Below are 25,499 nucleotides of genomic sequence, written 5' to 3' on the forward strand. Positions count from 1 at the left end.
GTACCTTTGCAAAGAAACGTAATGACTAGGGTTGGGTGTAGTTTGCATAGCACCACTACGCACACTACGCAGAATTTTGGAAAAATGTGTGGTAAATGAGCGCACGTCCTGAGGGTCCGTGTGCCTGGGACAGGGGTCCTTCATGCCTGGGCAGGCTCCCCGATCTCCACGACCTGGCTGGGTTGGAAAGCAGGGACTGGCCCAGGGGCCTGAGTTTCAGTCAGGGCCTGGGGTGTGGGAGCCCCTGTCCTGCGGCCTGCCAAGAGTCCATCTGCCAAGGGTCCCTGGTGCAGAGCCCCGGAGAACTGCTAGGCTCTATGGGTCCCGGGCAGTCCTCACCTAAGAGGCTGGGCCCCAGGACCACCTGAGGGCCTCCCCATGCCTGAGGCCCAGCGTGTTGTTTCAGAGCTCTCCCTCTCCCCTGAGCCCTGCAGCCCTGGAGCCCTGCAGCCCCGAGCCATCAAGCCCCCGAGCCCTGCAGCCCCCAAGCCCTGCAGCTCCCGAGCCCTGCAAGGGCAGACGGGAGCACTCCTGCGAAGGCTCGGGCAGGCCGATTGACGTTATTTCGGTCCCGGCCATCTGGTCGCACAAATCCACTTAGCCATCTGTTCACCCGCAATGCTTTTCAATGGGGCAACCAGATGACCGGGTCGGCCTGGAAGTCCCGATGAGGGCTCATTTGTCTCCCGGACAGGGCTCCAGGAGTTCGGACACATTTGCGCCTAGGGTCCCCTAAGCCTAGCACGGGTTCCCAGAAAAAGGGGTAGCCTTCCTTCGGATTACTATGGGCGTGGTATGCCGGAACACCCCTCCCGGGCTGGTGGTTCTCTGCCGGGGACCAGATGGGCTATGCCCGGGCAACACCTCTCCAGGCGTCCGGGGCTTTCTCCTCCGGCCCACAATGTGCAAGAGTGCCTGGGACGAGCTCCATGGTTCCCAGGCAGTCTCTCTCCCGGGCGTCTGGGCCCGAGAGCTCCAGTGGTCCTTCCCCGGGCTTGAGGCCCAGCCGGGGTCTCCGAGCCCCTGGGAAGCAGAGCCCCCGAGCCCTGCGTGGACAGGCGGCAACCCTATCGTGAAGACTCAGGCGGGCAGCTGGGAGTCCTTTCGGTCCTGGCCATCTGGTCGCACATTTCCCCTCGGCCATCTGGTCGCGCAAAATGCTTTCCAATGGGGCAACCAGATGGCCGGGCTTCCCTGGAAGTCCCGATGAGGGGCCATTCGCCTCCCCGATCCCAGCGAGGGCTCCAGGAGGTCAGTCGCCTCTGCGCCCTGGTTCTCCTCTGTCACTCAGTGCGTGCAGGTTCCCAGAAAGAGGGGTAGCCTACCTCCAGATTACTAGGGGCAGGGTATGCCTGGACACCTCTCTGGGCTGGGGGTACTCTGCCGGTGACCAGATGGGCTATGCTCGAACAATGCCTCTCCTCCGGCATGTAAAAGTGCCCGGGATGGGCTCCATGGGTCCCGGGCAGTCCTCCCCCGGGAGTCCGGGCCAGAGAGCTCCGGTGGTCCTCCCCATGCCTGAGGCCCAGCCAGGGTCCCCGAGCCCCCGGGAAGCGGAGCCTCCGAGCCCAGCCCTACCATGAAGGCTTGGGGTGGGCAGCTGGGAGTCCTTTCTGTCCCGGCCATCTGGTCACACCTGCCCCCTAAGCCATCTGGTTGCACCCAAAGCTTTCCAAAGGGGCAACCAGATGGCCGGGTTTCCCTGGAAGTCCCCATGAGGTGCCATTCGCCTCCTGGATCCCAGCCACGGCTCCAGTATGTCAGGCAGGCCTTCGCCCTGGGTCCCCGCCATCACTCGGTACGCGCTGGTTCCCAGAAAGAGGGGTAGCCTTCCTCCGATTACTAGGGACAGGGTATGCTGGGACACTTCTCCCGGGCTGGCAGTTCTCTGCCGGGGACCAGATGGGCTGTGCCCGGGCAACACCTCCCCAGGCATCCGGGGCGCCCTCCTCCGGCCCGTGGCATGGCAGAGTGCCTGGGACAGGCTCCATGGGTCCCGGGCAGTCCTCCCCTGGGCATCCGGGCCCGAGAGCTCCGGTGGTCCTTCCCTGGGCTTGGGCACAGCCAGGGTCCCTGAGCCCCCGGGAAGCGGAGCCCCCGAGCCCTGCATGGGCAGCTGGGAACCCTATTGCGAAGGCTCGGGCGGGCAGATGGGAGTCCTTTCAATCCCGGCCATCTGGTTGCACCTTTCCCCTCGGTCATCTGGTCACACCCAATGCTTTCCAATAGGGCGACCAGATGGCCGGGCTGGCCTGGAAGTCCCGATGAGGGCTCATTCACCTCCCCGATCCCAGCCAGGGCTGCAGCAGGTCAGGCTGGTATATCCCCTCTGTCACTCAGCGCACACGGGTTCCCAGAAAGAGGGGTAGCCTTCCTCCGGATTACTAGGGGCAGGGCACTTTGGGACATCCCTCGCGGGCTGCCGGCAACACCTCCCAGGTGCCCGGGGCTCCGTCCTCCGGCCCGCGGCGGGCAAAGTACACGGGAAGGGCTCCATGGGTCCCGGGCAGAACTCCCCCGGGTGTCCGTGCCCCGAGAGCTCCAGTGGTCCTCCCCATGCTTGAGCCCTCGATCCCTGCTAGGGCCGGCGGGGGCCCTACCAGGAAGGCTCGGCTTGGGGCAGGCAGAAGGGAATCTGTTCCGTCCCATCCATCTGGTCGCACCTGCCCCCTTGGCTATCTGGTTGCATGCAATGCTTTCCAATGGGGTGATCAGATGGTCAGGCTGCCCTGGCAGTTCCGACGAGGGCTCATTTGTCTCCCTGATCCAAGCTAGGGATCCAGGATGTCGGGTGCATCTGTGCATAGGGTCTCCTCCGTCTTGCAGTGTGCACAGGTTCCCAGAAATGGGGGTAGTCTTCCTCTGGATTTCTAGGACAAGGTACTCTGGGACCCGTCTCGGCCTAGCGTTCCTCAGCCGGCATCTGGACGGGCCAGGGTGCCGCCCCAGCCCTGGGCCCGTCCTGGGGCCTGCCGGGTAGCAGGCTGCCCTGGATGGGGTCCGGTGGGCTCGGGGAGCCTCACCCTGTTGGGCTGGGTCCAGGGGCCCGGGGAGGGTGGCCTCCCCACTGCATGCTATGTCCTCAGTCCTGCTGTGTGGTAGGGTGCCCGAACGAGGTCCCGCGGGCCCGGGGAGGTTTCCTCTGCAATTTTGGGCCCGGGAGCCTGGTAGGGCGATCTGGCCCTGGACCCCGTCCCGCGGCCAGCCGCTGAGCCAAAGGCCCGGGACGGAGTTCTGTTGTGCCTGGGGAGACTCCCCTTGCTTGGCTGGGTTCAGGAGCTCCAAGGGGCCCGGGAGGGTGGCCTCCACACCCCGGGCTCTGACCTCGGTCCTGCCGCATGACAGGGTTCCCTGAATGGTGTCCGTCGGGCCCGGGTAGGCTACCCCTGCACCCCCAGGCCTGGGAGCCCCGGCTGGGTCTAGGGGCCCCGCTGGGCCCTGGGTCGGGTGCTCTGGCCCTGGACCCTGTGCCCCAGCTTGCTGCACTGCCAAAGGTCCAGGACAGGGTTCCGTTGTGCCCGGAAAGCCTCCCCCTGCTTGGCTGGGTTCAGGAGCTCTGACCGGGGCCCAAGAGGGCCCCGGGGAGGGCGGTCTCCCCACCCAGGGCCCTGTCCTTGGTCCTGCCATGTGGCAGGGTGCCTGGGACGAGGTCCAGCCTCTCAGCCCCTTCCCGAATGTCCTTTTTCCCTGAGTTTGCTCAGGCAGACCTCTGTGAGGTTTGGAGATGCTGAGATGGGGGAACGCACCCCAGGGGCCCGGGTATGCACCTGCCTCTCGGCCCCTTCCCGATGGTCCTTTTTCTCTGATTTTGCTCAGGCAGGCCTGCGTGAGGTCCGACGATGCTGAGACGTGGGAAGGCGGCACCCGGGGCCACCCGCTGGGGCCACCAGGTGCCCGGGTATGCACCTGCCTTTCAGCCCCTTACCGATGGTCCTTTTTCTCAGAGTTTGCTCAGGCAGACCTCCGTGAGGTCCGGCGATGTTGAGACGGGGAAGGCAGCACCCGGACCCACCCGCCGGGCCCCCAGGGGCCCAGGTACACACCTGTCTCTCGGCCCCTTCCCAATGGTCCCTTTTCTCTGAGTCTGCTTTGCCCGGGAGCTGGCAGGCAGGGGATGCTAAGCCAGCTTACCCCCTGCGCAGGGTGGCCTGCCAGGGGATGTCCCAGCTGTACTCTGATTGATTGCCCCGCATGGACCATCCGACTCTAGGGTCTGCCATGTGGCGGGAGGCCCTTTACCCAGCAGAGCGAAGGCCGAGTCACCCCGGCAGCTCATGCCCCCAGTGGTCTGGCCCGAGCGGAAGTGGTCAGGTGGTGCCAGGCCCTTGGATGATGCTGCCCAGCAGGTCTGTAGGCCCGGCGCGCCACACCATCACCCCTCTATACCTAGCACATTTCCACAGCAGCTAAGAATGACCGTTTCAAGGGGTGCCACCACCGCCAGGCTCCGGCACCCACGTGTCTTGCTCAGGCTGTGCCTCGGCCCATCTCACCCCCCGAGGGAGACGGCTAGGCCCGTTGGTGCCCATGTGACCGCACCTCTCCACACCCCTCCAGCGAGCCCTCCCGCCCAGGTGGGTGGGCTCCTTCCCCTGGGAGGCTCACATAGAGATCGAGGGGCAGAGAAAGGTTGCCAGTTGGGGAGATGGGCACGCCGCAGCCCCCACCCCGTCAGCAGGTGCGTCTACCTGGTTGATCCTGCCAGTTGCATATGCTCGTCTCAAAGATTTAGCCATGCGCATGTAAGTACACATGGCAGGTACAGTGAAACTGCAAATGGCTCACTAAATCAGTTATGGTTCCTTTCATCGCTCCAACTGTTACTTGGATAACTGTGGTAATTCTAGAGCTAATACATGCCGACGAGCGCTGACCTCCCGGGATGCGTGCATTTATCAGACCAAGTTCGCCCGGTCGCTTTGGTGACTCTAGATAACCTCGGGCCGATCGTACGTCCCCGTGACGGTGACGATATATTGGGATGGTACTTTCTGTGCCTACCATGGTCACCATGGGTAAAGGGGAATCAGGGTTCGATTCCAGAGAGGGAGCCTGAGAAACGGCTACCACATCTAAGGAAGGCAGCAGGCACGCAAATTACCCCCTCTTGACTCGGGGAGATAGTGATGACAAATAAAAATACAGGACTCTGTCGTGGCCCTGTAATTGGAATGAGTACACTTTAAATCCTTTAACGAGGATCCATTGGAGGGCAAGTCTGGTGCCAGCAGCCGCGGTAATTACAGCTCCAATAGCGTATATTAAAGTTTCTGCTATTAAAAAGCTTGTAGTTCTGTTGCGTGGTGAGCTACCGCCTGTCCCAGCCCTGCCTCTCGGTGCCCTCTTGCTGCTCTTGACTGAGTGTTCTGGGGGTCTGAAGCGTTACTCTGAAAACATTAGAGTGTTCAAAGCAGCCCGGTTGCCTGAATTCTTTAGCTAGGAATAATGGAATAGGACTCCAGTTCTATTTTGTTGGTTTTCGGAACTGGGGCCATGAATAAGAGGGACGGCCGGGGGCATGTGTATTGTACCGCTAGAGGTCAATCAATCAATCAAGCATTTATATAGCGCACTACTCACCCGGAGGGTCTCAAGGCGCTTGGGGAGGGGGGTCCGCTACTGCTCGAACAGCCAGGTCTTGAGTTGCTTCATGAAGGCGAGGTGGTCTTGGGTCAGGCAGAGGTGGGTCGGGAGGGAGTTCCAAGTCTTGGCGGCCAGGTAGGAGAAGGCCCTTCCTCCTGTGTTGACTCTTCGGATGCGGGGGACGGCGGCGAGGGCAAGGTTGGTCGATCGAAGCTGACGTGTGGGAGTGTAGAAGTTGAGGCGGCTGTTGAGGTATCTTGGGCCTTGGTTGTGTAGGGCTTTGTGTGCGTGGGTGAGGAGACGGAAGGTGATTCTCTTGTTGACTGGGAGCCAGTGCAGGTCTCTCAGGTGTCCGGAGATGTGGCTGTGTCGGGGGATGTCGAGGATGAGTCTTGCCGAGGTGTTCTGGATCCGCTGGAGTCTTTTCTGGAGTTTGGCAGTGGTTCCGGCGTAGAGGGAGTTGCCGTAGTCGAGTCGGCTGGTGACGAGGGCCTGGGTGACCGTCTTTCTGGTCTCGGTGGGGATCCACCAGAAGATCTTACGTAGCATGCGCATGATGTTGAAGCACGACGAGGAGACGGCATTGACTTGTCTGGTCATGGAGAGGGAGGAGTCCAGGATGAAGCCCAGGATGCGTGCGTGGTCTGTAGGTTTGGGTGCACTGACCAAGCCAGGGGTCCACCAGGAGTTGTCCCAGGTGGAGGGCGAGGAGCCCAGGATGAGGACCTCCGTCTTGTCCGAGTTCAGCTTCAGGCGGCTGTTCATCATCCACTTGGCAACGCCTGTCATCCCTTCGCGTAGGTTGGCTCTGGCGGCTCTGGCGGTGGCGGGGTCGTTGGTGAGGGAGAGGATCAGCTGGGTGTCGTCGGCGTAAGAGATGATGTTGAGGTTGTGTTGGCGTGCGATGGCCGCAAGGGGGCTCATGTGGACATTGAAGAGGGTGGGGCTGAGCGAGGAGCCTTGAGGAACGCCGCAGATGACTTCGGTGGCTTCTGATCTGAACGGGGGGAGGTGGACTCTCTGTGTTCTTCCGGCGAGGAAGGAGATGATCCATTCTAGTGCCTTCTCCTGGATTCCGACGTTGCAGAGGCGCTGCACTAGGGTGCGGTGGCAGACAGTGTTGAATGCCGCGGAGACGTCCAGGAGGATGAGGGCCGCTGTTTCCCCGTTGTCGAGCAGGGATCGGATGTCATCAGTGGCGGCGATGAGGGCGGTCTCGTGCTGTAGTTGGCCCGGAAGCCAGACTGCGAGTGCTCGAAGGATCCGTTTGTCTCAAGGAAGGCGGCCAGCTGCTTGTTGACGGTCTTCTCGTTGACTTTGGCCGGGAACGGGAGGTGCGAGATGGGGCGGTAGTTTTTTAGGTCCTTGGGGTCCGCTGAAGGTTTCTTCAGTAGAGCGCTGAGTTCGGCGTGCTTCCAACTCTCCGGGAAGGTGGCGGTGTCGAAGGAGGTGTTGATGATGTCTCGCAGGTGGGGTGCGATGACAGCGTCGGCCTTGTTGAAGATGTGGTGCGGGCAGGGGTCGGTTGGAGATCCGGAGTGGATGGAGTTCATCGTGCGACGGGTGTCTTCCGTGCTGATCGGGGTCCAGGCGCGGAGGGTGGTGGTGGGGGGCGTTGGTGCGGTCGTGGGGTGCGTCGGTTGTCTGCTGAAGCTGTTGTGTATGTCTGCGATCTTGTTGTGGAAGTAGGAGGCGAGGGAGTTGCAGAGGTCTTGTGATGGGGTGATGTCGTTGTTTCCGGCGTTGGGGTTGGAGAGCTCTTTGACGATGTTGAAGAGTTCCTTGCTGTTGTGTGCGTTGTTGTCCAGTCGTTCCTTGAATGCGGTTTTCTTGGTGGTGTGGATCAGTTGGTGGTGTTTTCGAGTGGCGAGCTTGAGGGTGGTCATGTTGTCTGGTGTTGGGTCTCTGCGCCAGGCTCTCTCGAGGCCGCCAATTCCTGCACGGGCGCAAGACGAACCAAAGCGAAAGTATTTGCCAAGAATGTTTTCATTAATCAAGAACGAAAGTTGGAGGTTCGAAGACGATCAGATAACGTCGTAGTTCCGACCATAAACAATGCCGACTAGCGATCCGGCGGCGTTATTCCCGTGACCCGCCGAGCAGCTTCCGGGAAACCAAAGTCTTTGAGTTCCGTGGAGGAGTATCGTTGCAAAGCTGAAACTCAAAGGAATTGACGGAAGGGCACCACCAGTAGTGGAGCCTGCGGCTTAATTTGACTGAACTCGGGAAACCTCACCCGACCCAAGCACAGAAAGGATTGACAGATTGATAGCTCTTTCTCGATTCTGTCGGTGGAGGTGCATGTCCATTCTCTGGTGGAGCGATTTGTCTGGTTAATTACAATAACGAACAAGACTCCTCCATGCTAACTAGTTACGCGACCCCCAGCAGTAGGCGTCCAACTTCTTAGAGGGACAAGTGGCGTTCAGTCACACGAGATCGAGCAATAACAGGTCTGTGATGCCCTTAGATATCTGGGGTTGCATGCGCGCTACACTGAAAGTATCAGCATGTGTCTACCCTTCGCTGACAGGTGCGGGTAACCCGTTAAACCCCGTTCATGATAGGGAATGGGGATTGCAATTATTTCCCATGATCAAGGAATTCCCATGCAGGTCATAAGCTTGCATTGATTCAGGCCCTGCCCTTTGTACACACCGCCCATCGCTACTACCGATTGGATGGTTTAGTGAGGTCATCTGATCAGCCCGCAGGGGTCAGCAACAGCCCTGACGGAGCATCGAGAAGACGATCAAACTTGACTATCTGGAGGAAGTAAAAGTCGTAACAAGGTTTCTGTTGGTGAACCTGTGGAAGGATCATTAACGGTGGAGCGGCCAGAGTGACTGACGGCGCCAGCCTGAAGTCCTTGGACGCCACCTGCAAGTACGCACCTTAGGCACAGGGCCCAGCCTTGCCCTTGCGCACCCCAACCAGTGGAGCGGTCTGCGGACCGGGCCTTCGGTGGGCTTCTTCCTCCAGGGAGGACCCGACCGATGTGTGAAGGACTGGGGATGGGTGGCACCCCCCATTTCCTGTCTCTCTCTCTCTGAGAGGGGCACAGCGGTAGGCCCTCCTGAGATGGAGCTCAAGCTCACACGGCACCACCCCCACGGTGGGGGTAAACTGAATGGCAGTGGGCTGCTACCCCCGCTATAAGGACCTGCAGCTGGCTGGACCCTCCTACGCCCAACGTTCCTGGGTGGACCGAGATCCGGGCGACTGAGGTGGGGCCCTTCTCATGTGGCATGGCAGCCTGGAAGAGAAGGGGCTGAGGGCCTGCGCGGGGACCCCGGCTCATCTCTGTGGGAGGTGTGCAGGATGGGGAGCTGCCTGGCTCTTCCCTTCCAGCACCTCTGGCATGGGCAATGGTGGGGTGGGCTGCACAAGCCAGCTTGGTGCAAAACATGGCGGCTGCTGGTTAAGCGGCCGTGGTGCTCCGGAACGAGCTCCTGAAGAGATTGCAACGCCGTGCTGAATAATGGTCGGATTTAGAGGGATATGTCGTTAAAATAATGAGGGATGACAGCCAGTCGATAATTGCCCCCGTTTGTATCCCCGTTGAAGAGTAATAACATATGTTGGTTTTTGGTGGCTGCTCAGCGATGCGGAGCTGCTTCTCGGCAACTGACGAGACGTGCTGGCAGTCCGCTTTCTGTGTGCATGCGGAACTGCGGGACTCAGAGAGAGTGATGGACGCTGGCGGACGGGTTGCTTTCTCGTCGTCTGCCCTGAAGGTTGGAGCACTAGTTATTCGGTTTTTGGGGGTATAACCGATTGTAATAGCATAATACAGAGATCCCTGCCACATTTGCCACAATTATTACAATTACCGTTTTGCAGGTTGGACCACGCGGTATTGCGGGAAACAATCACAGAAAAAGTAGGAGGAGATCGAAGAGTCCATAACGAGGCCGGTCCCGGGGGGCAGAAGCGGAGGTTTTTTTTATCCTCGGGGGCTCCCTGAATATCCCGTTGGATCCAACCCACGGAATACACCACAGGAATCATCAGCTAAGAAGTTAAAGCCACCGCTACGCCTCTGGTCTGCCACGCTGGAGCTGAGGAGAGGCAGGAAATTGCAAAGCCTGGGACAGCCTTTTCGCGGTGGGTCTTTTGTTATAAACTCACGTTGCGCTCCAGGGAAAGCAAACTCTCAGGAAATACAAGTTCATTCTCTGTCACCAACACCAGTCGCGGATACAGTGGAGGGGTTATCTGCCCTGAAGTGTAGTACTTGAAATTCTGGACCCATGTTATAAACATCATCGTATCATGACGATTTTGATATCAGAAGACCGAGAATGGCTAGTACACTATGCACAAGCATTTTCGTCATATTCGAGTGACGATTTCACCTTGAAATCTCAGTTTTCGTCCTGAACCCTCAGGTTCCATTTTGTGTACGGCAGCCATTTTGTGAGTTGCCCTCACATAGGCCAATGATTAAAGCCAAACACCTTCCTGAAGGACACGTACACCTTTCCTGACTTCTCTGCGACCTGGGCAAGCTGACTCCACTGCCCAAGGCCAAACCTGTTCGGTCAGTTTCTCTCCCAGTGGCCGAACGAGATAGTATCAAGGCACAACATGCCATAAACCTTTCATCGCACACAAACCACGCCTAATCTTGCACACACCTGTCCCTGTTTCCTACTTTATGACTTGCTTTACGAGGAGGAGGTGCCCGTTTTTATTGGGGGTCCTTCGATATCTGATGAAAATACTGGGCCTTGCCGGATAATTGATTGTGGGCTGAACAAACTGAAATGTGGGATTGTCATCATGACTCTGCTTTTCCTTTGTAGTGAAAATATGTGAATGGTCAACTGTAAACTAAAGAATGTTTGCCTGAAGCATAATATTTTGTATAAAAAGAGAAGGTTGGCTTTGTAAGATTGAGCAGTCTCCTGAGAATATACACTGTGTTGTACTTCTAGGATATCTGTTACTTGGTTGCAGCCAATAAATCCGATCTTTGACTTCACGTAGAAGACTCTGAGTTTCTGTAGTCTAAACAGGAAGGACCCGAAGTCTTAGGGTGTTGTCCCTGGCACTGCTGGGTTACCGGTTCGTTACCGGTTCCGAAAAACCCAGTACTTCTAGGACAGTTGGCGCCCAACATGGGACATTATCAGCGGTACCGGTCCAAGCTAGAGGTTCGTGAGGAGCTTCGTGTGAAAATTCTGGAGGAATGCCGCCACTTCATCGACTCCTGCATGTCGACGTGGTCCGAAAGTCTTTGCTGCGAGGTTCCCCGCTTCCCGACGGCTACGAAGGACTGCTGCCCTGACTATCGCCCTGATTTGGACCCTTGATGTTTGGTAGAGCGAAACGATAGACGAGTCTTCTGGTGACGTCATCGATACCTCAGTTAAGTATAAGTGGAGCGTCTCCCAGTCCTTAGTTTGGTTCTTAGTTTGGGTATCCTTTGGGATCTTTGATTTGGAACTTGCAAGTACCAAAGCCGAAGGACTCGTGTATTCACAAGAATATCGTATTTGATAATCCTTTGAAGTTTGAAGCTAGGCTAGTGAGCGAAGATGCCTGGTCTTAGCAGACTTGGAAATTTGTTTTGTCTTGGTTGTAATAGGGATTCCCGATTGGAGGACTCGTGTCCGGTTCCTCCGATTGGAACTCCAACATATGAACTATATGTAAAGCATGGCGTAGTCCCGATCACATACAATGAAGTATGGATCCGATACACCAGGAAGGATGGTGTTTTAAAATGGCCCCAAAATGGTAGCTTTGACACGGAAATTTTAGATAATCTCGAGGTTAAACTTTTCAAGAAGAAAGCCTGGCCGGCGATGTTTGACTCTTTCCGCCTATGGCGTAAGGAAGCCAAACAGAAAGAAATTAAATTAGTGAAGAAAAATAAGAGAGAAAGGGGTATCTCGATAATGCAAGCTGCCATGCAGTTTAAAGATAACGAAGAAGAACAGGCAAGTGAGCAGTTGCACAGGCAACGTAAAATGGCACTCGATAAATGTTATCCAGTTTTGCCGCCTCTTCAGCAAGATGCACCAAAAGATCTTGAAAAAGACCCCCTAATGTTGCATTTATTGAATTCACCACCCCCTTATGCGCAAAGTGCTACAGCACCTCCGCAACCTTTAGTCGTGCAACCCCCGATTGTTGTGCCTCAAGTTCTTCCACAGCCACCAGCTGCTCTCCAGTTGGCTCCTACTCTTCCGGTGCAGCCTCCTCAAGGGCCACCGGCTTTGACATCTGCTCTGCCTTTACTTCCTACAACTTTGATCACTATATCGACTACCACTCCTGGTATTTCTCCTGACACTGCCTCTGCGTCTGCTTTGCCTCACTCTGCTCTTCCGCTTGTCCTTTCATCGACTTCTCCTTCTGTTCGACAGAGAATGACTAGCACTGTTGCTAACCTTCTATATCCTCTCTTTGGAGCAACAAGTGTAACCCCTGTCTCAGAGCGTAAACAGTTACGTAGCCAACTGCCTGATTCTAGGGAGAAGGAAACATTGAATTATTTGGCACATAAATGGGTTACCAACCCAACAAGATATGAGCTAGAGTCTGTTATGGATGTCTTCCATCAGTGGGAAGAACCAAAACAGAGGTACGTTTTTGAGAAAATGTGTACGTTTCTTTGTGAGGATTTAGAGGAAAATGATTTAGAGCCTAATCCGCCTGAGTTGTGTCGTGTACCGTTCGAGTTTGCAAAGGGAACAATTGTGGGTTCCGATGTTGAGAAAGCAGTTGCGACATTGTTATCATTCAGGAGTGAAGGTGTTTCTCGGTCGTTGTTTGAGTCTGATTCCTCTGTTAAAAGGAAGGTGAGACAATACCCAATGAGAGAAGTTCCTCCAGTATGGAAGGACGCCGTTGCGGCTGATGTAGCTAATCACGTTGATGCTGTTCCACCACATTTTCAGTTTGTCTGGGTACATGTTCAATGGAAGCGAGCTGAAGTCTTGGCCCTTAAACAGACATTGCCTGATCCACGTAAAAATCCTGCAGGGTATTACAAGGAATTGTCACAGACTGCAGGCTCTTGCATTATGAATCTAGCCGATATAGACATGTTGTTTGGAAATGTTGTTCCACAGCCTTTATGGGGAAAGATTCATCATGCGGATCATGATCAAGAGTTAGGTGACTCATGGGCTAATCTTAGTGCTGCAAATGACCGACAAGTTGGTGGTGCTAAACCCGAGCCTTTAGTAGCAGACCTTCCTGGTAGGATCATTAATTACATGAAAACTTTAATGCCTGCTATGCGAGTGAATTGGGACAAATTGTCTGCATGTAAGCAGAAGAAAGATGAAACAGTGTCCGATTTCTTCACCAGGTTTGAAGAAACGTTTATCGACCACAGTGGGCAAGATATGAGTACAGAAGGTGATCAACGGTTGTTCGTTGACAAATTTGTGCACAATGTGCTTCCCAAGTTGTGTAAGAAATTAAAAGATTCAGAAAGTTCTTGGGCCGTTTCCTCTTCAGCACAAATATTGGCTACTGCACAGTATTATGAAAATCGAGATAAAGATGAGAAGTATAGAGCAGACAAGAAAACTAAAGAGTTAAAGACGAAGTTTCTGTTACAGCAAGCGTATCCGCCACGTGATGGCCAGAATAACTATCAGCAACATCAACAGTATCAGAGAAACTCGCAGAGGGTCGAGTTTTCTCAACCACGTTTCCCTGTAGGCCCTAATCAGTGTGCATATTGCAAAGAAGAGGGTCATTTTAAAAGTAGCTGCCCTGCTTTGTTGCAGCGTATGAATGGTGTTTCTAGCGCAAGAGGTCGAGGTATTCCACAAGCACCTAGAGGTAGAGGACGTGGAAATTTCCCCCAGAACGCGCGTTCCCTTCCGCCTCAAAATTCAATGAATAGGTTTGATCAGCAGAATAACGCGTCTGTTAGGACAGCTCAGTACTATGCTGATGACTACTATGCAGAAGATGAGCATATGGAAGGTAATGAATGCTAGGACAGCCGTAGACAAAGAGAGGGAGTTGTTTCAGTTCCAGTAGATCAGAGTGGACCTTATGTTGAGGTTATTACATCTGGTGTGTCACAGCCTTTTCTGTTGGATACTGGTGCTACAAAGAGTTCTATTATGCACTCAAAACTCCCTGGCGCACCTTTGTCTGGCGAAATGAATGTTTCAGTAGGTTTTTCTGGCGCCCCGGTTAGGAACCCAGTTTCTAGTCCTATGTCCCTTTCTGTTTGACCTTGCGAATTCGAAGCACCCCTTATTCTGACGACAGGTTGTGGTGAAAACTTGTTAGGATTGGATCTGTTGAAAAGATTGTATGCGACTCTGTACTGTTCTCCTTCGGGAGTACAACTTACACTGGGTAAGAAAGTGATCTCTCCAATGTATTTATCGAAGGACAAACTTTCAACAGAATTGTCATTTCTTCCCGATATTCTTTGGGCTACTGGTCCTAATGATGTAGGTCTTTTGGAAATACCGCCATATGTTGTGACATTGAAAGCCAAAGTTAAAATGCCACGCATTCCCCAATACAAGATTTCTAGCGAAGGTGAAAAAGCATCGCTAGCGATCATTTACGACCTGATTGAAAAGGACGTAATTGAAGAGACAAGAGGTAACGTTTGCAATAGTCCTGTTCTGCCTGTTTTGAAGCGTACTGATCCTTCTCAGCCACCTGTGTACAGATTTGTGATTGATCTTAGAGAGGTGAATAAGATTGTTGTGCCACAATTTCCAGTTGGTCCAGATATCACTGCCCTATTGACTATGATTCCAGCTTCCGCCACTTGGTTCTCGGTGATTGACTTGAAGAATGCTTTCTTCAGCATACCGATAGCCGAGGAGAGCAGGGATATTTTTGGTTTCAGTTTAGGAGGCCGAAGTTTCCGCTTCAAACGCGCTCCCCAGGGCTACTGTGAAAGCCCATCAAGATATAGTCAGGCTTTAAAGACACAGCTTGATATGATTGTTTTACCTGATGGCGCCACCCTTAATCAGTACGTTGATGATTTACTTGTTGCTGCAGATACTGAGAAAATCTGTAAAGAAGCCACGTTGTCGTTGTTGGCCATTTGTCTGATTTACCTCACAAAGTGTCTCTTTCAAAGTTGCAATATTGTCGACAAGAAGTGACCTACTTAGGTCATCTCTTATCGAAGGAGGGAAGGAAACTGACCCCAGAAAGAATTCAGGCAATAGCGAAATTGAGTGTGTCAAGGACACAGAGAGAAGTGCGTGCTTTCCTAGGTATTACATCATATTGCAGACAATGGATACCAAATTTTTCTTTGCTGGCCAAACCTTTGGTAGCATTAACCTGTAAAGATACACCGAATCCCCTTCCATGGTCTGAAGAGTGTCAGAAAAGTTTTTCTGAATTGTGCAATGCATTATGTTCGGCTCCTGTGTTGGGTACCCCCGACTACAGTAAGACCTTTACATTATATGTCCATGAGAAAGAATGTTGTGCATTATCAGTGTTGACACAGTTGTTCGGAGACAAGCAGCGTCCATGTGCATATTTTTCGTCAACTTTGGACCCGGTAGCTAAAGCATTGCCGAGTTGCTTGAGAGCCACAGCGGCAGCAGCTGTTTCTATTCGACAGTCTGCTGGTTTAGTGATGAATAATACATTGATTGTGATGGTTCCACATGCAGTGGACACGTTGTTTAACAGGAGCAAGACACAGCACTTAACTAGTGCTCGGTTGTCAGGTTACGAGTTGACACTTTTAGCGAGTCATGTGCATATAAAGAGATGCAACACGTTGAATCCAGCTACGTTGTTGCCGATTGTATCAGAGTTAGGTGCTTCTGAACAGCATGATTGTTTTCTCAGATCAGAAGAAGAAACGAAAGGGAGAATAGACCTTCAAGACACTCCTCTTGTGAAGTGTGATGGTACCTTATGGGTAGATGGTTCATGCTTCAAGCTTCCGAATGGAGATACGACTGCAGCATATGCTGTCACGACTTTGCATACGATTGTTGAAGCTGCACGTATCCCACATAATTCAGCTCAAGCAGCAGAGTTGATTGCACTTACGAGAGCGTGTGTGTTGTCGAAAGGAATGAAAGTGAACATATATACCGACAGCCAGTATGCATTTGGTGTGGCTCACAGTTTTGGACGATTGTGGAAAGAACGTGGGTTTCTGACTTCGCATGGAGCTAAGATACAGCATGGTCAGTTGGTGAATGAGTTTCCCGAGTCACTTACCTTGCCGTTGCAAGTTGCGATTGTAAAATGCAGTGCACACAAGAAGGTGACTGATGATGTTGGTCGTGGAAATGCATTTGCTGACGAAGTCGCAAAAGAAACAGCGAGGGATGTGATGAGTCGAATGTATGTTGCAGGCCCGGCAAGATGGATTGGTGACGTTGGAATGTGTGAAGACACGATAGAGAGTGTGAAGTCTATTCAAGCTGAAGCTACAGAGAAAGAATTGAGTGTGTGGAGAGAAAGTACAGGTAAAATGGATGCCAATGGTTGTTGGGTTGAATTGTCAGAGCATCAGAGATGGTTGTTACCCGATGCGTATGTGCTTGCAGTGGTTACGATGGCCCATGGAATGGCTCATATCAGTGTGAAAGGGATTTGTAAGTTGTTGGCTCAAGTATGGCAATATGCTGGAATTCCTAAGTGTGCAGAGAATGTGGTCAAGAATTGCATGGTGTGTCTGAAATACAATCCTGGTAGGGGAACCCCAACTCCAGCTGGTCATTTTGCGCCTCCAACGTATCCGTTCGAGGTTTTGCAGCTAGATTTCATCCACATGGAAAGGTGCAACAATTTGAAATACGTCCTCATTGTTGTTTGTGCCTTTTCAAGATGGGTAGAAGCATATCCCCTGAAAGACAACACTGCCTTATCCACAGCTAAAGCCCTTGTGAAAGAGTTTTTCCCTAGATTTGGAATGCCGAGAATGGTCTGGAGTGGCAATGGGAGTGAATTTGTGGGTCGAGTGATGAAGAAAGTATGCGAAGGGCTAGGCATCCAACAAAAAATCCACGCTGCAAATCACCCCCAATCAGCTGGATTAGTAGAATGCTACAATGGCACGTTAAAACTAAAATTGGCCAAAATTCAAGCAAGCTCTGGTCTTAAATGGCCTGACGCTCTGCCTTTAGCACTCCTATCAACAAGAATGACTGTGCATTCGCGAGTGGGATTTAGTCCGTATGAAATCGTGTTCGGCCGTCCGGCCAACATATGGGGAGTGCCAAGGCCGACAAAATTCAGTGAAATCCAACACCCTGTCCTGCTTGATTATTTGTATGAATTGACGGCTAAATTGCGTGTTTTACACCAACAGGTTCACGATACTCTGCCTCAGGTCTCTGAAGCTCCAGGTCATCACATCGACCCTGGATCCTGGGTGCTGGTCAAGAATTTCCAGCGAACAAAGAATGACCAGCCCCGGTGGACCGGCCCTCACCTAGTTCTTCTCTCAACAAGATCAGCCGTTCGAGTGGAAGGGAAGAAGCACTGGATCCACGGTGTACACTGCAAGAGGGTGCCTCTGCCTCTACCGTACGACCGGTGGGTCCAGGAGGGTGTTGCTGACTCAGAGACTGAAACTGTGCCTCAATTTCTGCCTTTCAGTGATGCACGTGAGAAAGGAACAATTACTTAAAAAGAAAGTGACAATCTCTTGCAAGAAGCTGTGCCGCCGTCAATTCGATTGGACACTACAGAGCCTGAACTCCTGTTTCAATACCAGACAGTACCTGGGAAGAAACGATATAATCTGAGGCCGAGAACTATGGACAAATACATTTTTTCCTTTTCTTTGCTAAAATTTGAAAGTGCAGCTCTCTCATCTGAGAAACTTTTTATTTTTGTTTTTCGAACCACCATCCGGGTTCTGCTGTAGGGTCGCGGTTGCCCAAGTCTTTGGGGTGCAGCTGAAGACGTTAGGTCGACAGTTCTGGTTGGTCTAAGGGAGTTGCCCTGGACTGACAGAAGCATTCCTGAGCATAGAACACCCTACCATCGCGAGCAGCATTTTAGAGAGGATGGAGTTTTTCGAGATGGAGAGACCTGCCAAAACAATGAACTTTAAAGCCAGAATTTGCAGAATGATGACCAAGAAACGTTTTTTGATATTATGTATTTTCATGTTGTTCAGTGTAATGATGTTTTTTATTGGATATGTTTTATCCTCTTTTCGAGTGACATTTGCACCCACTTCATCGCCCATACCTCCTCCTTCTACTGTTCCCTCACATTCTTTTCAACCTCTTCCTGAACATGAATCCGCTAGGAGATTAGAGTTTATTAATAACTCCTTCGTTCAGCTTTTGCACCAACACCAACTAGTAATGAACACAACTAACTGTTGGGTGTGGTCTTATGCCTCACACAACGGATAAAGGTATCCCTTATCTGGTTCTGCCTTTCAGCCATAATGGGTCTGTGTGGGCATACAGAACAATGTTCATCTACGCACAAGAGACCTACCCCCTACGTTCTGTGACAGACAATCCTAAGAATAGCGCTCTAGTCAAGGGTATAGTAGATATGATTAAGGAAGATATATTCTATGAGACTATCCCGAGAGATGAGACACTAGTATATATAGGATGGAACGTGACCGGATATGGAGTTACTCTGAGTGAGAAACAGCAAGCTAAGAGATCTTCCCCGATTTGTATTGTACCCCATCAGGGTCACTTATGTCTGCAAGGTATTGGCAAAAATCTCAGAGCTCAGTTAGGGAAGAGTATCTGTACTGAGACGTATGTTTTTGCGTCCCAGACTTCCCCTTCGTTCCTAGCAGCTAGGGGTACCTATTTCATCTGCCATGATAGAGCCTATACATGGTTGCCCCCTGACTTTTCGGGCACATGCTTTGTTTCGTTCCTGTTGCCTCCCACCTACACAGCTGCGGCAGATTACCATAAGACAAGGACAGTTAGAGGTGTCTTCAGTAAAGAGAACACTGCAGAACAAGAATTTTGAGACTTCGTAAAGGGTTTTCTACCGTTCTGGGGGCCCATGGTTAACAGCAGGAACATAAGGCAATTGACAAGGGTGGTTGAGTCCGCCGTAGTTGAAACTGCCGGTGCCCTTAGTAACTTGACCGCTGAGCTCCAGTCGGATCGTCTTATGACCCTTCAGAACAGGGTCGCGTTAGACGTCATCCTTGCAGACCGAGGTGGGGTATGTAGAGTGATCCAATCGAGTTGCTGTGTTTTCATTCCAGATAACGCTCCAACAATATACCAGGCCATCTCCAAACTGCATAAGATTTCCGAATCTTTTCATGTGGACAAAGGAGATTGGTCGTTAATGGGATGGTTCTTTGAACTGGTATCCGGCTGGGGATGGAAAATTCTGATGGTCATTGGGATGGTCTTAGCCATCCTTTTCCTGTTCTGCCGGTGCGTACAGTGTGCTCCTGCTATATGTGGCCTCTGTGCTACATCGTGTGTAAGGAAGCCTGTATCGAGGGACGAGCTAAGTAATGTGATGATGCTACAGCAACATCTCAATGACTTTACGAATATAGACCTGGACTCGCATGAGTATAGGTTATTGCCTATGTAAGGGCAAAAGGAGGGTCTGTAGTACTTGAAATTCTGGACCCATGTTATAAACATCATCGTATCATGACGATTTTGATATCAGAAGACCGAGAATGGCTAGTACACTATGCACAAGCATTTTCGTCATATTCGAGTGACGATTTCACCTTGAAATCTCAGTTTTCGTCCTGAACCCTCAGGTTCCATTTTGTGTACGGCAGCCATTTTGTGAGTTGCCCTCACATAGGCCAATAATTAAAGCCAAACATGATCCTGAAGGACACGTACACCTTTCCTGACTTCTCTGCGACCTGGGCAAGCTGACTCCACTGCCCAAGGCCAAACCTGTTCGGTCAGTTCCTCTCCCAGTGGCCGAACGAGATAGTATCAAGGCACAACATGCCATAAACCTTTCATCGCACACAAACCACGCCTAATCTTGCACACACCTGTCCCTGTTTCCTACTTTATGACTTGCTTTACGAGGAGGAGGTGCCCGTTTTTATTGGGGGTCCTTCGATATCTGATGAAAATACTGGGCCTTGCCGGATAATTGATTGTGGGCTGAACAAACTGAAATGTGGGATTGTCATCATGACTCTGCTTTTCCTTTGTAGTGAAAATATGTAAATGGTCAACTGTAAACTAAAGAATGTTTGCCTGAAGCATAATATTTTGTATAAAAAGAGAAGGCTGGCTTTGTAAAATTGAGCAGTCTCCTGAGAATATACACCGTGTTGTACTTCTAGGATACCTGTTACTTGGTTGCAGCCAATAAATCCGATCTTTAACTTCACCTAGAAGACTCTGAGTATCTGTAGTCTAAACAGGAAGGACCCGAAGTCTTAGGGTGTTGTCCCTGGCACCGCTGGGTTACCTGTTCGCTACCGGTTTCGAAAAACCCAATACTTCAGAAGAGTGGTAAGGCTGCTGTGTTTGCATTAGACCCTTTCACTGTAGCATCATCAGGGCGAGTGGGGGCACCAGGGATGGCAGCGGACCTTTGTACATCAGAGGGGGTGCCACCTAGCCTGAATAAAGTTCACAGTAAGAGAGGGCGGAAGAAGAAAGCGGTCTTGTCAGAGTGTAAGGGTGGGGAGTCAGGTCTGCCTGGTGGGGCTGTTGACTCTACTGGTGAGGTGATAACTAAAAAAAATCCTCTTCCTATCTAAATATAGAGGTTAAATCTAGAGGCACCAAACACAGTCTGAAGTCTAAGTCTAAGAACAAAAGCCCTACAACTGCACTATTTACAGGGTCAAAAATCACTCCTTCACTCAGCTCCTATTTTAAAGTCGTTCCTCAAATATTGCATCTTTCAGAGGATCACGCCATGGCATCTGTTTTGGAATCCTCTCCCTCACCGGTGCTAATGGAGATAGTCTCTCCTCTACCAGGTCATGGAGCTGTGGAGGAAGAAGGAATGGAAAAAGGGGCAACAGATCTGGTTGTTCATACGTTGGACCTTGGAGAAGGGGATCAGGCTCAGCCTCCACAAGAGAGTCGACTGGACCGGGAAGAGGGATTGGGGTTACAGCCTCCTCCGGGACTGTTGGAGTTAGAGCAGGGACCATCTTCGGCTACCCCTTCAGGAGACCTAGGAGACGTAGATCGTATGGAAGTTAGTGCCGTTGGAGCCACTGGAGGAGTATGGGCCGATGTGGAGAACATTACTGGTCAGACTGAATGTCCCACGGCCCAAATTGGATCTGAGGCTAAGGACGATATAACTCCGGCTTCCATATTAGGTATGTTTTCTGCCTTCACGATGGAAATAAGAAGGGGCTTTGCGGAGTCTTCAGCGAACCAAGCCGAAATAAGGAGCTACTCTGAGTCCCTCGATAACAAAATCGATGGGCTCACTATAAGAACAGGTGTCCTTGAAGAGACAACAGCATCACTAACGACTTATTTGGACCAGGCGAAACTTGACATCCAGAAACTCTCCAGAGAAGAGCTTGCACTTAGCGAAAGGATGGAGTAATTAGAAAACAATGCAAGGAGGGGGAATCTCCGCATTTTGAACATACGGGAAGGTTCTGAGGGTTCAGATATAAAACAATTTATTACTGTGTTGTTGAAAGAGTCCCTAAGCTTGGAGCAATCATTGGAAGATCTAGCATTGGATATCCAAAGAGTTCACAGAGATCCCTTCAAGCGTAACCCCCAGAGATCTAAGCCCCGCAAAATTTTAGTCAACTTCCATACGTATGTGATGAAAGAGAATATTCTCAATCTGGCGCTCAAACAAAAATCTATGGCTGGGAAGGGGTTTACCTTTTTAATTAGGTCGGATCTCTCAAGAATAACTTTGGAGAAACAATGGGAATTTGGGAGGCGCCTGGAAGCCTTTAGGGCGCTGGGGGCCACAGCCCAACTAATGTTCCCGGCTGCCATGAAAATTATGTATAATAATAAGATGATTAATATCAGGTCAATTCAGGCAGCCGATGATCTACTGATGCAGTTGGGTAGCAAAAATAAAATATAAATAGCCAATAGATTAGGCAGCATAGATAGCTGATTAGAGTGGTTTAACTCTTCTTATGTACCCTAGTATTAGTGATGCTTTCTTGTGCCTAAGTTATCTCTTCTCTTTCCTTCGTTATCTTCATTATCTAGTGTATTGCGATCTTAAATTCCTACTAGTCATAAAGGAAAATATTTGGATTTTGTATTATCCCTTGATCGAGTTTTCATGCTTAAATGGCGGGCGTATCTCTCTGGGAGTTCGCGGAGGGGCGCTATCAACTGGACATTGTTCCGGTTAGATATCGCAAGGGTTTTCCATGGGGTGGGAGGTGGGTGGGGGGTCACGTAGGTAGGGTAGGTGGTGGGGGTGGCAAAAAGGTCCTCAGTAAGCCAAGATGTGTTAGAAGGGAAGGGAATATACAGTTTTTTGGAGAAAAAAATTGGGCAGCGAGGGGTTGGTATAGCCTCATCTGTTTTTTTTTCTCCTCTTTGTTTGTTTCTTATAACAAAAATGGGTAATATAAAATATTTCTCCTGGAATGTTAATGGCCTGCGCACCAAACCAAGAGCAAATAAAATTATGCAATACCTGCGGGACACGGAAGCGCAGGTCATTATACTCCAGGAGACTCACTTAAATCATCTAGAAATGCTTGACCTGACCAAGAGAAATAGGTGGATAGACTTGCAGTTTCTACTAGCCAGACTACAAATACTAGAGGGGTCTCTATCTATAAAAAGGAGCCAAAGCCAGGCTGATATCTTAAGTGGTGGACCCAGGTGGCAGATGGGCCATCGCATCTGTGGCCATAGCTGGTTCTCAAATTACAGTCCTTGGGTATTACGGTCCTAATCAGGATGATCCGTCTACGTTGGAGGCTATTTTCCTTCATCTGCTTTCCTTTCCAGAGCCTACTATCATTGCTGGCGATTTTAATGTTGTACTAGACCCTTTGCTGGATAAATCTGCTAATAGTCGATCTTTAGTATTATCCAAGTCTAGGTCAGTGTTACAGTCCGCAATGAAACAATACGGTTACCTGGGCATATGGAGAGAAAGGTCCGGTCGACAGCTAGGGGTGTCCTTTCGGAACTAAAAATATAATCATCAGTCAAGGATAGACTTTATTTTAATTAGTCTGAGGCTGGCAGAGCATGTTAGATCCATTGAATGCCTACCAATACATCTTTCGGATCATTCTGCTGTGGTTTTGGAACTAGTTCAAGGAACAGAGAGGTCTCCCTCTAGATGGTCCTTTGACCGGTCACTTCTTTTTTCTCCAAATGACATGGCATTCCTCAAATCGGAGGCACATAATGTTATGTTAATTAACAACGATTTAGCAGCCACGAGGATCATCTGGGACTCGTTTAAAGCTTTCTTGAGGGGTCTTATTACAGGGAAAGTATCGCACAAAAGGAAGCAGTATAGGGAGCAAATTTCCACCATTGAAGCAAAGATACTTGAACTCCAAAAGGTCATAGATACTAGTCCTGGGGCTGACGATTTTACCATAGATAGTCGAAGAAAGGAAATGGTGACTTTGAAAGCTAGCTTAGGATCAGTATTGAATCTCAGATTGCAGCAGAGATGGGAGGCAAGCAAGTTGGCCCATTTTGAGTACAGTGACGGCGCAGGCAAACTATTGGCCTGGAAGACCAAAGTAGATCAGGTCCGGAACAACATACCCGCTGTTGGTAATAACTCTTTCTCATCAGACGTTGATATCAGGAAGGCCTTCAGGGAGTTTTTTGAATCCATCTACAAGGAGGACAATGGAATTCGGCCAGAGGCTGTTGAGGGTTGGCTGAGAAACATCGATCTACCTTACCTCACTCATGAACAGTCACAATTTTTGGATAGTATCATCACTGAAGAAGAGGTTTGGGCCGCCATAAAAAAAAGCAAGCAAGGAAAGGCTGCAGGGCCCGATGGGATACCGGCAGAAATCTATAGAATTCTAGAGGCCGAGATAGTTCCCTTTCTCACCAAGCTTTTTAATCAGATTCTCCTTGAAGGTCATATCCCACCTCCATCATGGGACAATGCCTCAATCACGCTTATTTTGAAACCTGGGAAACCTAAGGATGCCTGTGAATCGTATAGGCCAATAACTAATTTAAATGTGGACTATAAGATCTTTACCACAGTTTTGGCTTCTAGGCTGGCCCTGGTTGTTCCTTCGGTCCTTCATGCCGATCAAAAAATTTTTGTGAAGGGGCGACAGTTATACGAGTTAACGTATGACTTAATAGGAGCTATTGATATAGCTGTGGCCCAGAACCTGCCCTTGACCGCCCTCAAGCTGGATGCAACTAAGGCCTTCGACAGGGTCAATTCGGTTTACCTGTCGGGTGCCTTGGCCAAGTTCAGCGTGGGTGCGGGGTTCCGTCGTGCAGTTGGCCTGCTGTACAGTAATCCAACGGCGCACCTATTGGTCAATGAAGATCTGTCGGACCCCTTCTCTATAACCAGAGGGACACGGTAGGGCTGACCGCTCTCCCCCGTACTGTTCGATCTTTATATCGAACCCCTCGCGCAACTACTGAGGGGAGAGATCTCTATTAGACCCTTCTCTTACAGAGGGTGGGAGAGGAAGGTTGCCCTTTATGCCGATGACCTGCTTATCCTCACATCAGATTTGACTACCGCTCTCCCTGTAATTTTTGAAATTGCTCGGGGGTTCGGTCGGATATCGGGGTATCAGATTAATACGACAAAGACAGAGATGTTGGTCTGGAACGATAATGTGAGTGCGTTGGAGGTACAGGCAGGCGAGTCAATGCGGTATTTGGGCCTAAACATATTAAAAGATATCAATAAACTTGCCCTAGTAAACCTCACAGCAGTGGCTAAAGAATGTAGAAAGTTAATGCAGTCATGGTCCCACCTTCAATTGTCCTTGATTGGGAGAGTTAATTTGATAAAAATGTTGATTCTGCCCAAAATTTCATTTCTCTTTAATACAATTCCCCTTTATTTTGATCAGGCTTATATATCCAAAATACAGTCAGATATCACATCTTTCATTTGGAACAAACAATTGCCGAGAATAGCCTGGAAGAAGCTTAGACGGCGATGGGAGAAGGGGGGCTTAGCCGCCCCTGATTTAAAACTATATGCTTGGGCGTTTCAGCTGTCCCATACTCGTATGCTATTAAAAAGGCCCGCTGACCACGGTGTGGGCTTAATGTTTTCTGCTATGTTGGACAGGGAAGGTATTAGTCAGTCGGGCTATCTATTTAAATTTGGCAACCCGAAATTTTTAAAAAAGATTAAACTGAAGGTCCTTTATGGACTGGCAAAAATGTGGGGTGAGGTAACAAACTCGATTAAACAGGGGTATGTCTGCGATAAGACACCGTTATGGGGGCTACCTGAAAGTCCAGCATGGCTAGAAAACATCTTAGCCGTGCCCTTAAGAGAGGCGGGCCTTGAAGTATGGGAAGACCTCTTCTACGAAGGGGACTTGCTTTCATGGGAGCACCTCCAGAACAGGATAGGCTCAACCATATCGAGGTTTAAATACTTACAAATGAGCAGCTGGACGCAGGCTTATAAAATTCTACCCACTAAAAGAAACAGGTTTCCACTTGGAGGTTATAGCCAACTAATTACCAACTCAGTGAACATCGGACCAACTAAGAGAGAGATCTCGCAATGGTACAAATTTTTACTCGAGGAAACGGATGGGGAATTTAATTTACCAGTCCAGCTGTGGGGTTCCTCATTAGTTGACCACGATGTGCAAGAACTTTGGTCCGCCTCATTTGAGCTCTTAAAGAGTATTGTAAAGCCTTCATGGCTACATAGAAACCCCCTCTATACCCTTCATAGTGCGTATTACTCTCCCCTGAGACTATCTAAATTTGCCATAGGTAATCCAGTTGCATGTGGTAGGTGTGAAATGGTGGCAGCATCAGACACACACG

General features: G+C 50.7%; 1 pseudogene; it reads left to right on the forward strand.

Annotated features, from left to right (window-relative positions):
• Positions 1–4,685: 4,685 nt before the first annotated feature.
• LOC144781601 (18S ribosomal RNA) lies at positions 4,686–8,408 on the forward strand (annotated as a pseudogene).
• The last annotated feature ends 17,091 nt before the right edge of the window (positions 8,409–25,499 follow it).

The sequence above is a fragment of the Lissotriton helveticus genome, chromosome 1_1 (assembly GCF_964261635.1).
Source record: "Lissotriton helveticus chromosome 1_1, aLisHel1.1, whole genome shotgun sequence".
In the NCBI taxonomy this organism is placed as follows: domain Eukaryota; kingdom Metazoa; phylum Chordata; class Amphibia; order Caudata; family Salamandridae; genus Lissotriton; species Lissotriton helveticus.